Raw genomic sequence first — 12692 nt, forward strand, 5'->3', positions numbered from 1 at the left:
TAGCTAATGGAGGAGAATAAAAGCAATGGAAAATCTTTTACATGATAAAACTAACCCAACCATTTTATGCTGACAAAACCACTGCTATCATGAATTATTAAATCCAGAAATATTTATTGAATATGAATCATGTTTAAGAAATGCTTATGACCTAAAGTTTGCTGTCTCTATCAGTCATACTACACATTTTGCATTTCTAATCACAATATTTACCTGAAAGCAGCACCATATCTGACTATTATTACATAATAACAACAAGGTCGATTTGCTTTTTGTACTCATGAAATTGTAGTCATGAAGTCAAGTCAGTTTTACAGTTTACCAAGGAATTGTTATTTCAGCTTTTCCATTCCTTGTCTTTTTGTTTTTGAATTTTACATTGAGTCACATGTGACTGTACCAAGTACCACATACTCTCATGATAATGTCCAATTCTGGGGAGGAAAAGAACAGGGAAAGGCAATTTCATTGCTTTTTGACTTTTTTTAAAGCAGTGAACAATGGCTTTAGAATGGTCTTCCTTGTGTATCAGAGAATAGTGAAGGCTCAAAATGAATAATGTACGTCTTGCTCAATGGTTCTCAAGGGTCACATTGAAGAGTTTGTTAGAAATCCAAATTCTCTAGTTGCAAATGAATTGGACTGAATTATATAACTCCAGTAGTGAAGTTTCTGGCAACTAAGATGCTATTCAAATAACTGGTTTGCTCTAATATTTGAGGATTTGCTCCCAGAAGCTAATACATATTAGAAGGTGTCTAATCACATATTTCAGAATTCTTATTAAATCCTATGCTGTTTTTTAGTTTCTCCTGTGATTTCAATTAAGAAACAGAAGTCACCAGAGGACATCAATGCAATCTTTCTATACAAAGTGAATAGAGTCCATCTCTGTCCCCACACAAGTTTTCATTTAGGACTTCTGGTTGCAAATGCAAAAAGTTATTAAACTTGATCAAGCAGGAAAGGTTGGGAAAAATTTTTCAAGCAATGAAGATTATGTAGGGAATGATTTCTCAATGTAAATAAACATTGTTGGTAGTTTCTACTAGACTTTTGTCTTTCATCATGGCATTTGATTTTCAGGGGAAACAAAAACACATTTATTAAAGTAAAGGGATCATATAAGTTTAAGTTCTCTTCCCTAAGAATATGGTTGAAAATCATATGCCATTTTAACATCACATGTTTATCTTGAGTTAACCATCTTAAAACATGGCAATGTTTTAAAACTGCTTAGCCCCAAGTTCTATGTCTATTGTTCAATTGGGAAATAGAGTTTGAGATCACTGCCTCAAATTAGAAACTAATTATAGATAAATGAATGAATGTTGGTAGCCAAAGTAAATAACATCTAATCTTGTCTACAACTTTGGCATGAGGAATGGAATGTAAAGGGTTAAGTATTATATCTTACCTTGGTTTTATAAATGTAACTGTATGCATTAATACAAGAAATCTCCTAAATGTGGTTCTTTAAATGGTCATTTTTTTTTTTCCGGAGTTAAATGTAACATACATTTACCACTAGATTCAGACAATTTGTTTAGCCTTGGAATTTTTTTTAGTACTTATTCTTTTATTTATTTATTTATTTATTATTTTATTTATTTTTTTTTTGTGAACACACTGTACAGAGGGGTTACAATTACATGGGCAGGATAATGCGTACATTTCTTATCAAGCATTGCAGCCTCCTCCTTTGTTTACCCTTCACATCCCTTCTATTCTTTTTAACATTAATTATTTTAGTTATTTCTATCCCTCCATTTACTCTGATGTCCTTCCCAATTTTATTGTTTCTTTCTTTCTTTATGTTATACTTACTCTGCTTTATATTTAAATTCCTTAGTCCAAATTCACTTAAGATAGAAAGGGAAGAAAATCTACCAAATAGTTTTACACTCATTCCAAAACCCCATAACAATACAACCAAAAGAGTATATAGACATATCTTTTTGATGAACATAATGCAAAAATCTTCAAAAAAATACTTGCAAACCAAACTCAACAACATATATAAAAGATCTGGATACAATGATGAGTTTACATATGTAAATCAATAACATAGATCATAAACTGTAGCAAAGGCAAAAGTCACATGATTATCTCAAATGATGTAAGTTTTTAAAAATGTTAAGAAATTAGTCATTGAAGGAATGTTCCTGACCACAATAAAAATGATATCTGACAAACTTACCAACAACATACTAAACAGGGAAAAAACCTGAAAAAGTGAAATCACATATACTAAAATTGGAACGATACAGAGAAGATTAGCATGGCCCCTGCTCAAGGATGACACGCAAATTCGTGAAAAGTTCCATATTTTTTATAGCTAAGATATGGAACCAACCCAGATGCCACTCAGTAGATGAATGGATCAAGAAAATTTGGTATATATACACAATGGAATTCTATGCCTCCATCAGAAAGAATGACATTGCCCCATTTGTTAGGAAATGGAAATGCTTGGAAAAATTATATTAAGTGAAGTAAGCCAGGCCCAAAGAAACACAGGTCCCATGGATTCCCTTATTTGCAATATCTAGTATATGTCTGAGTCAATCAGAAAAGGTCAGATAAGTTGATGTTAGGGAAATGAACCCTAAGATATGTATTCAAATGTTTTTTTTTCTTTCATGAGATAGTTTCTAACGCATTTATAAGATAATTTCTTTGTTGCTTTGTATGTCCCTCCCCCACAGTATAACCCCTGCTTTCACTGTATTTGATGTCGGTATAATTTGTGGCGGGGAAGGGGAAAAACAAATCGTTTAAATAGGGATACAGGTGGACCCATTGCAACAATGAGAAGTACAAGTCGTTATGTCGAAAACGAACTTTACAACTTTGGTGGGGGGTGGGCGGGGAGGTTTGGGTGGGGGGGCGGGGAGGAGGATGGGAAGGGATAGGAAGGAAGGGGAAACAAAGGAGGAGGCTACAATGCTTGATAAGAAATGTATTCATTATCTTGCCCATGTAATTGTAGCCCCTCTGTACAGTATTTTCACAATAAAAATAAATTAAAATAAAAAAATCAGGAATGATGCAAGATTTTCCATTCTCTCCAATCTTTTCAGTACAGTACCATTATTCCTATCCAAAGAAAATGAAAAGGGATTTAGACTGGAATGAAGGCAAATTATTTACATTTGCTGATGATATGATCAAAAGAGTATAGACATTACAGCAGAAATCTCTAAAAGTTAAGAAAAATATTCAAAAATATATCAGTAGCTTTTGTGGGTACTAACAATGAATAGACTGGAAAGAAAATCAGGAAAATAATTATATTTGCATGTGCTTCAAAAAACAATCTTAACCAAAGGATTTAAATACTTCTACAGAAAAAACAATAAAACCTTAAAGAAAAGACATTGAAGAAGATAGAAAAAGATGGAAAAGCTGTTGATAATCATAGACTGATAGAATTGATATTGTGAAAACGGCTGTATTATTACAACCAAACTACAGATTCACTTTAAATTCCATCAAAATGCTGATGTTATTATACAGAAAAATAGAAAAATCAATCCAAAAGTTCAATTCTTGAAGTTCACAAAACCATAAAGACACTTCATAGCAAAAGGGAGCAACATGGGTGGAACCACATTGCAAGACTTCAAATTACACAGCAAAACCGAGTAGCAAAATAGATACTGGCAGGAAAACAGACATGGACAGAAATGGAACAGAAGACTCAAGAAAAAACCAAATAGCTACAACCATTTAATTATTGACAAAAGAGCCCCCCAAAATCATGTTCTGAACAAAAGGCAACCTGTTTGATAAATTGTGTGAGGGAAAATGGCTATGTACATCCAGGAGACTAAAGTTACACTTCTATCTCTCTCTACAATAATCTACCCAAGAGATCAGAGATATAACTGAAACATTTATCTACCCGTCTGTCTCACTGTCTGTCCATCCATCTCTTTATCTTTATCTACATACACATATCTTTTCTGTTTAGAAAATGTATTTTAAGCTTTAAAGCTTCTAAATTTAGGGGGGAGGGAGGATGGGAAGGGATGGGAAGGGTAAACAAAGGAGGAGGCTACAATGCTTGATAAGAAATGTACTCACTATCTTGCCCATATAACTGTAACCCCTCTGTACAGTATTTTCACAATAAAAAATAAAAAATAAAAAATAGCTTCTAAATTTAGTTTTTATGTTTTAGTATAATATATATTCATATATATATATATATATATATATATATATATATACATACAGTCAGACAGATAGAGACAAACATAGATAGGTAGGTAGATAGATAGATAGCAGACAAACAGATGATAGATAGATAGGTAGATTTTTCTTAAAATGTACACAGTACTTTTTCTATGGAAAAGTAGCACCTGTCCAAAGAGAACAGGGTTGATGCTCTACATTGTCAGAATTTCCTGTTAGCAGCAGTTCAGTTTCAACTTGTCTAGAGAACTGTATCTGTGGGATTATTTGTGTTTTATTCTACATTTCCTTTTGCTCAAAACAAAAAATAGTTTCCAAAACCCAAACTGCAAATCCGGTTTATAAGTAAAGATGGAATGACTGAACCCCATTAATGAAGGCCCTGGGTTGTTTTGCCACTGCAAAGTAATGATGCAAGCTCGCCTCCTTGTCAGACAAAATGACTCACTTATGCATGTAGAGATGATGACTAGTTTTCAAGCAGAAAATGTATGTGATTCAAGCAGGATATACATTCACGACCCTATCTTTTTGTGAAATACTAAAGGTTAGAAGAGATTGTCCATCCAATTATTACTCTAAAAATGAGACTGACATTCATCAAGGTGATGGTAAAAAGACAGAACAAAGGGAACCACAGTTCATCTTGATTAACTCTGTGTGTAAGCAATAGAAGCCACTAAGTGAACTCAACCAAGTCTGAAGTACCATGATCTTTCCATCCACACTTCAAACTAGATGTCGCAGAAAAAATGATTAGTTAAGTAAAATCTGGATTTAGATATAGGGATTTGTATCCTGGTTCTTCAAATGGTAACGATTGCTTTTCCCACATTTCCTGATCAGTTAGACTTTGCTTTATTACTTATAAAGTGGTTTTACTAATGATTTCTCCTTCACCTGATCATTAGTTGGCTGATGTCTCTATTTTAGCTGCTCAGCCTTTCCTGTTTCCCATTTGTAAAGTACTACCTTTGGCTATTTTAATTAACTCTTGTGAGGATAAGATAAAATTATATATGTAAAGACTTCAAACAACCCTATAATTATTACTCACTATATTATATAGGCATTATGCAAAACATAAGTCAAAGAATGAGGATATGCTTTCTTAGGCCTACATTCCGAATTTTCATTTGTCAAACAATCTATGTGGCTGATCTTCTGTTGATGTCTGCCTGACATCAGGTTCAAGGGTATAACTAGAAAAACTTTGCCCACAAATGGTCATTAGGTTAAATAAAAGCAACTGCAGAATGTGGATTCAAAAAAATATTTCTTTTTAGAATTTTTTTATTTTTAGAGATTCTTGCTTATTTATTTATTTATTTATAATGTGAAAATGCCGTATTGAGGGGTTACAATTACATGGGCAAGATAATGAGTACATTTCTTATCAAGCATTGTTGCCTCCTATTTTGTTTCCCCTTCCCATCCTTTCCCATTTCACCGCCCAACCCCCACCCCCAGCCAAACATTTCAACAATAAGATGTACAAGTCATTATATCAAAAAACAAACTTTGGCGGGGTGGGGGCGGAGGGGAAAGATGAGGGGCTGGGAGGAATGGGGGGAGATGGGAAGGGATGGGAAGGGGAAACAAAGGAGGAGGAAACAATGCTTGATAAGAAATGTACTTGTTATTTTGCCCATGTGATTGTAACCCCTCTGTACTATATTTTCACAAAAAAAAAAGACAAAAAAAAAGTGAACTTTACAAAAAATATTTCTTACCTTCAGGTAAATGCACAAGTGTTAATTGTAAAAATTCCCTGCCCTAAATAGGCATTACAAATTAATATTATGAATAATGTTTTGTCTCTATATCTCCATCTTCTATGTTGTTCCTTTATTGTAAGTTACATTCCTCTTTCCTAAAGTTTGATTTCAAAAGAACAAACCTCATTTAATCAAGAGTCTATTTCAAGGCTTTATAACCACAAGACAGATTTGTTTTCCATAAGAATTAATCTCAATTTATGTTCTCACAAGCAATGGCAAAGGAATGAAAACATGAGAGCAACCCCTGAGAAAATATTGGTTTAATAAATTAAGAAGCACATTAAGTAGCTACCATTTTTGTCTTATATACCTTTAATTCTTTATTGTTTATTTAACAATTATATTAGTGATCTAATTATATCCATGAGTGATTATTTCAATTGTCTTTTATGTTTATACTTCTATTTATTCTAACTGTATTTACACTAGCATAGTTTGTTTCATATTATCTTATTCATTTTCTCTTGTGTGTGTTTAATCAATATAATGGCTTTGAACTTGGATAATCCAGTTATTCATTTTCAAGGGAATTTTTGTAACATTTCTGGGAATTAAAAGATCAAGAAATTATAAATTTTAGTGAGTGATTCATGCTTTTGTCTGTTTTCAAACAAGGATGTAATGGTGAGAATAATTATATCAACACTTCTCCTAATTTTACTAAATATTGTATTACTCTTCCGTAGCTGTTCGTTTAGTTGGAATGATGTAATTACAAACTAGGAGTACCATATTTTCTGTGAAGACTTTTTGAATCAAGGAATAATGTTTTATCTTGGGTTTCAATATGTTTTTACCTCTATCATACCCATGAATTCCGGACGCCAGTAAACAAAATATAAATGAAGTAAGTATTCCCAAATACATTTTGAAATATACTTTAAAAATCTGGTCTGGAGTTTCTTAAATCATAATCAGTTTTTTTCCAGTAGGAACCTTTTCTCCATTAGACCAACCTGATAGGCCATGATTCAGCCGTCATCTAGGAAGTGATTCTCTTCTAAATTAAGAAAAATATCTTCCTTTTCGACTATTTTATTATTATATTTTATTTCCAATATTCTGAAGCGTGCTAATATATACTCATTTCTTTACTGAAAGTCAAGGCAAATGGGGTTTGACAAGAACCCCACTTTCTGCCTTTTCTCCATAGTTAGCGATGATTGCTAGTCTTGGGATGCAGATCGTGAAGTTCTTTTCAAATATGATCAGAACTATTAGGATATATTATGCAGATAGTCTTCAATCACAGAAATCTCAATTGTTCTCATTTGAATATTATATAAAACTTTTGTATTATTTAATATACATATCAATGGTTTGCTTACAACATTTAATTTCCTTAGGAATTAATATAAGAATGTTTATGCATTTTTTAAACTACTTTATTTTGATCAAAGTACACCGCAGTTTAGCAAAAGAAAGTGCTTTTTAAGCAGGGAAATGGCATAAGAAACCTTCTTTGTCATTGTTATTTATTATTTTTCCAAACACCATTAAGTTTCCTATACCTTGGGCTATTTCTCAAATAATATAGATTGTACTCTCATGTTTAGCAACTGCTGGTGATTTAGCCCTTTTGTTCTAACATTACAGTTTATATTTTAACACTTTCTACATCATAGTACTTTTGAGACCTAAGGCAAATATTTAAAAGTACTGTATCTAATTTTTAATGTTTTGTCTTGTTCACATATCATAGCATTTTTTGCTAGCAAATCTATACAATATTAGAAAGTTCCAAGTTTTCTTTAATAGTTGTGTGAGTTTTCTAATGTGATATATATTATATGTGTTATTCATACATGTATATATAACCAAAATAGTAAAACCTAGATCTTATTCCAGTTTTGTCTTGTAAAGCAATTGTATGATCATTGCAAATCAAGTGACTTATCCAGACCTTGTTTGTTTTTAATACAACTTTTAGTTGAATGTTTATCTCATGCTCTCATATAAATCAGCATTCATAACTGTGAATTTCCACAAAGTGATCATATGTATTTAATCAAAATAAAATAAAATAATATTAAAAAAATTCAATAAAGTAAGTATTACCAACATCCTAAATAGCTCATATTGGGTCCCCATCAAGTAAGTAAACCTAAAGAATAACCATTATCCTGGCATCTAAACTCTAGTACCAAATTAGTGTGAACTAAGAAACTTAATGAATTAGAACAATCGATATCATAAAGATATCAATTTTCCCCAATCAGATAAGTAATTTAAGTAAATCTTATTTTATTTTATTTTTTTATTTTACTTTTTTCATTTATTTATTTTTAAGTTTTTTTTTAATTGTGAAAATACTGTACAGAGCGGTTACAATTACATGAGCATTGTTGTTTCCTCCTTTGTTTCCCCTTACTATCCCTGCCCTCCCATCCCCCCCAAAGTTGTAAAGTTCATTTTTTGACATAACATTTTGTACATCTCATTGATTTTAAATGCTATGTAACATCACTCACATTGTATACTATATACTATCTTGTGTCTCTCCTGTTTTTTGCTCAAGAAATCTGTATTACAATATTTCCTCAAATTATTACATATAATTGTAGCAAGTCTGGAATTAATCTTCATATTATTACATTCTTCAAGTTTACCATAATGCCTTAGTATAATTTTTTTTTTTTGTCGGTCATGGGGCTTGAACTCTGGGCTTGGGCACTGTCCCTCAGCTCTTCAGCTCAAGGCAAGCGCTCTACCACTTGAGCTACAGCACCATTTCTGGTTTTCTGGTGGTTTATTGGAGATAGGAGTCTCACAGTCTTTCCTGCCCGGGCTGGCTTTGAACCTCAATCCTCAGATCTCAGCCTCCTGTGTAGTTAGGATTATAGGCGTGAACCACCAGTGCCTGGCTCCTTAGTATAATCTTAAAAGTAGATTAACATATGTTGAACTAAGAAAGCTCTGCCTATAAATTATGCAGATAAGATGCAATACAATTATTTTTTTATTCCTTACCAAATAGAATAAGAATTGAGGGATTACAGAAAAAAATATCAATACTCTTAGAGAAGCTTAAGGTTTTCAGTGACACCTCTAATGCTTTTTGTTTCCTACATTATCATGTTCTAGTATGAATTTACATAAGAAATGTAAGCAATGTATGCACCATTATGTCTACTTAGTATTAAATTACATAGGTGTTTTATTTTTCTTATGTTCCAATTAAAGTGATTCTATAAGCTACAAAAAATTTTCTAACCTCAGTAAGTTCCTTTCCATAATGATGTAGTTATTCATTCACTTGTTTTTAGACTTCATATGTATACACTTGTATAGTGTATATATCGTATGATGTAGGAATTAAGATGTTGCTTTCTCAATTATGTTTTCAACTCAAAGAACCACTTTGGTCCTTTGTCATAAATAAGGTGACGATATATCATTGGATTTGTGTCTGTGCTCTGTGCTGTTTCCCCTCTATTCTACTTGCTACCATATTTATGTGGTTCCATTATCACACAGACTTAACTTACATAGTTTTATCAGATTTATGTCAGTGTCATTTTCTTCTTTAGAATTATAAAACTATTTTCAGCTCCTGACCTTCAATTGAAGTTTCAAAATCAATTATTTTACTCATAAACAAAATATTTTATCAGATTGGGAAGACTTGAGTATGATATTGATCTGTTCAACTTATTGAATTATTTAAGTGATTGATTTTTATGCTTTTTATAAATTTAATATACAGTTTTTAATATTTTACTAAATTTATAAGTTTAGTGTTTTATTGATATTAGAAATAGTATTTTAAATTTGATTTTCATGTGTTTTAGTTAGTAAACAAGATCAATACAACAGCTGGATATACATTGCTTTGTATACAATACACTTGCTAAATCAATGGATTTTCTTTGTATACATATTTCATTTGTGAATAATAATTATCATGTTTTCCATTTGTTTGCTTGAATACACTTTTTAGGAACACAGTACAATATGAAAGAGAGGAGGTGATTATGGAGCTTTTTTTTTTTTTTGTCGGTTGTGGGGCTTGAACTCTGGTCTTGGGCTCTGTCCCTGTGCTCTTCAGGTCAAGGCGAGTACTCTATCACTTGAGCTACAATGCCACTTCAGGTTTTCTAGTGATTTATTGGAGATAAGAGTCTCACAGACTTTCCTGACCCGGCTGGCTTTGAACAGTGATACTCAGATCTCAGCCTCCTGAGTAGCTGGGATTACAGGCATGAGCCACCAATGCCCGACTTATGGAGTTTTTTTAAGTCTCAATGTTAACAGAAGCAAATTTTAATATTTAAATCAAGTATCATGGTAAACCTTGTACAGATGGCCTATTTTAGGTTAAAGAAATTCTACATCTTTTTATGTTAAGTAATTTTATTTTTGTTTTTTTCTTTTATTTTGACAAGGTATAGAATTTATCAACTGGTTGTTTTTAGCATGAACAAAATACATAATGTCTATCATAAAAACAATATACACTGACTAATGAGTAATAATTTCCTTTAAGTTGTATAATAAAACATATTTGTCCAAATTATTATTATTATTATTATTATTATTATTGTAAATACAGTTGGGCTATATTTGATAATATTTTGTCTAGGACAGAAATTTATAACTTTGCTTTCCAGTCACAGATTTTCTTTAGCTAATGATTTCAAGATTATAACTAGATTCAGATTTCTGAAAATGCTTTCAAAACCATTGGAAAATGTGCGTATTTATGTTATATTTTATTTAGATACTTTAAGCTATCACGAGGGTAGCCAACAGATAGTAGGATTTGGTTCAAGTCTTTAAAGTACTATTACTGTTAGTGTTATATGTGACAGGTTAATGTACATGGACTCTTGCATGTCCAAGGAAAAGTCCTGGAGTAGATAGCTTCATTTTATTCTTAGAGAAAAATCTCTATTCTTATTATCAAGATTTTTGAAACAAAAGGCAAATTGCCCAGAGTTACACAGGTAGCAAATAAAAGGATCAGGGCCACATTCATATAAATACTTCCTCTTCACCTATCAACAGATTTGCTGATTCCCTTCTTTGCTCTATGATTCAAAGACAGGTACCAGCCTCATTTTATTTGCCTTCCACTGAGCAAGAAAAGGCAAGTCAAACCCTTTTACTACACTTTGTACTGTCCTTTCTCCTCTCCACCCTCACACTTCCATTACTCCTAGTAACTCCTGTAATACAGATTTTTCTTAAAAATACAACAGTGCAACAAATGTCAACATACAGCCAAATACCCCTATTTCTTCACAAAACCCCACTGACCTCCCAAGAATACCATTTCCCTCAAGCCTATTCCATTGCAACTATTCACTGACCTACCTTCATTAGAGAGATGGACTCTGCATATCCATTACCCTCTGGCCTCCATTTACACTTATTTTTTTTCTTTCAGTCGTATAGCCTGAGCTGTGGGCCTGGGCGCTATCCCCCAGCTCTTCAGCTCAAGGCTATCGCTCTACCACTTGAGCCACGGCACCACTTCTGGCTTTTCCTGTTATGTGGTGCTGAGGAATTGAACCCAAGACCTCATGCATGGAAGGCAAGCACTCTACCACTGAGCCACCTTCCCAGTCCCTCCATTTACACTTTTATACTACTTTATTTTTAACATCTTATAAAGAAACTCTGTTGGAGGCTCACATTCTTTAGCTATAACAACCTCTGTTATTTGTAGTTATGACATGTTATCTATTCTTCTAAGTAGAGAAAGACCTGTCATGTTTACATACGATTCCTGCTTACTTTTCCTTTGTCTTAATTCATGTTGAATACTTCAATGCACTTAAATAGGATTTATTAAATTCCCTATTGGCACAGCTCTTTGGAACGACCCATTTCCACTTGTTTAACTGAGCATCTAAAATGGTCCCAGGTAGCACTCTGGTACTTTATCTGAGGCTCTCACATTTCTTTTTCTTAAATTTAATTTTATTTTAGTGTAAGGGTCTGACATTTCTTATATCAATTTTGAACATCCTACTCTTTGAACATACCCACCCACTGCCCCTTCACCTGTCATTTGTTCCTTAATCCAGTGTAGATTTTCTTTGACAATACTGTAACCTTCAGTGTCAAGGCCATGCAAACCTTTTCAGCAGAGCTTCTGCATCCTTTGATTTCCATGACATGAGAAAGTCAGAGCCCTGAGTTTTTGTTGAGAGTCAGATTGTCTGCCTTTTCATCTGCTAACTCTGGATGGGTGCTTTCACGTCAGAAAACACTAAAGAGCTTTTTGAACATGTACCTCCTCTATATTCATCTTGTGCGATTTGCTCAGTTGTTCTTATATGAGATTCAATACCTACTGAACTTTGCTTTCTATTTCCTCAGTGGCTATTTCAACTTTTCACAATTTCTTCCAAGGAAAGGTTATATTCCATCAGGTTTCAACTCTCACTTTCAGCTGATGTGACTGCTCAAGAACTTCACTGAGAAGAAATAGGGGAAACAGCATAATGGTGATTATCAGAAGCTGTGGAAAGTAGGAGGGAGAAAAGGATGGGGAAACATTTATCAATGCACACTAAGATATCCTACCTAAGAGGAAGAATTTCCTGTGTGTTACTTTACGGATGGGCCACTAGAGGTAACAAAAAGATACAAGATAGGATTTGGTGAGTTTTTACCATGAAGAATTGATAGATATTGAAAGATATGTGTGTATACCTATAATGCACACATAGATGGAAACTTCATATTACCTCATTGATACAT

At 32.9% G+C, this 12692-nt stretch overlaps 1 pseudogene; it reads left to right on the forward strand.

Moving 5' to 3' along the window:
• The first annotated feature begins 2235 nt into the window (after nt 1-2235).
• On the forward strand, nt 2236-2333 carry LOC138832738 (U6 spliceosomal RNA; annotated as a pseudogene).
• Nucleotides 2334-12692: the final 10359 nt, after the last annotated feature.

This window comes from Dipodomys merriami, unplaced genomic scaffold (genome assembly GCF_024711535.1).
Source record: "Dipodomys merriami isolate MVZ:Mamm:240054 unplaced genomic scaffold, mDipMer1.0.p SCAF_2, whole genome shotgun sequence".
In the NCBI taxonomy this organism is placed as follows: Eukaryota; Metazoa; Chordata; class Mammalia; order Rodentia; family Heteromyidae; genus Dipodomys; species Dipodomys merriami.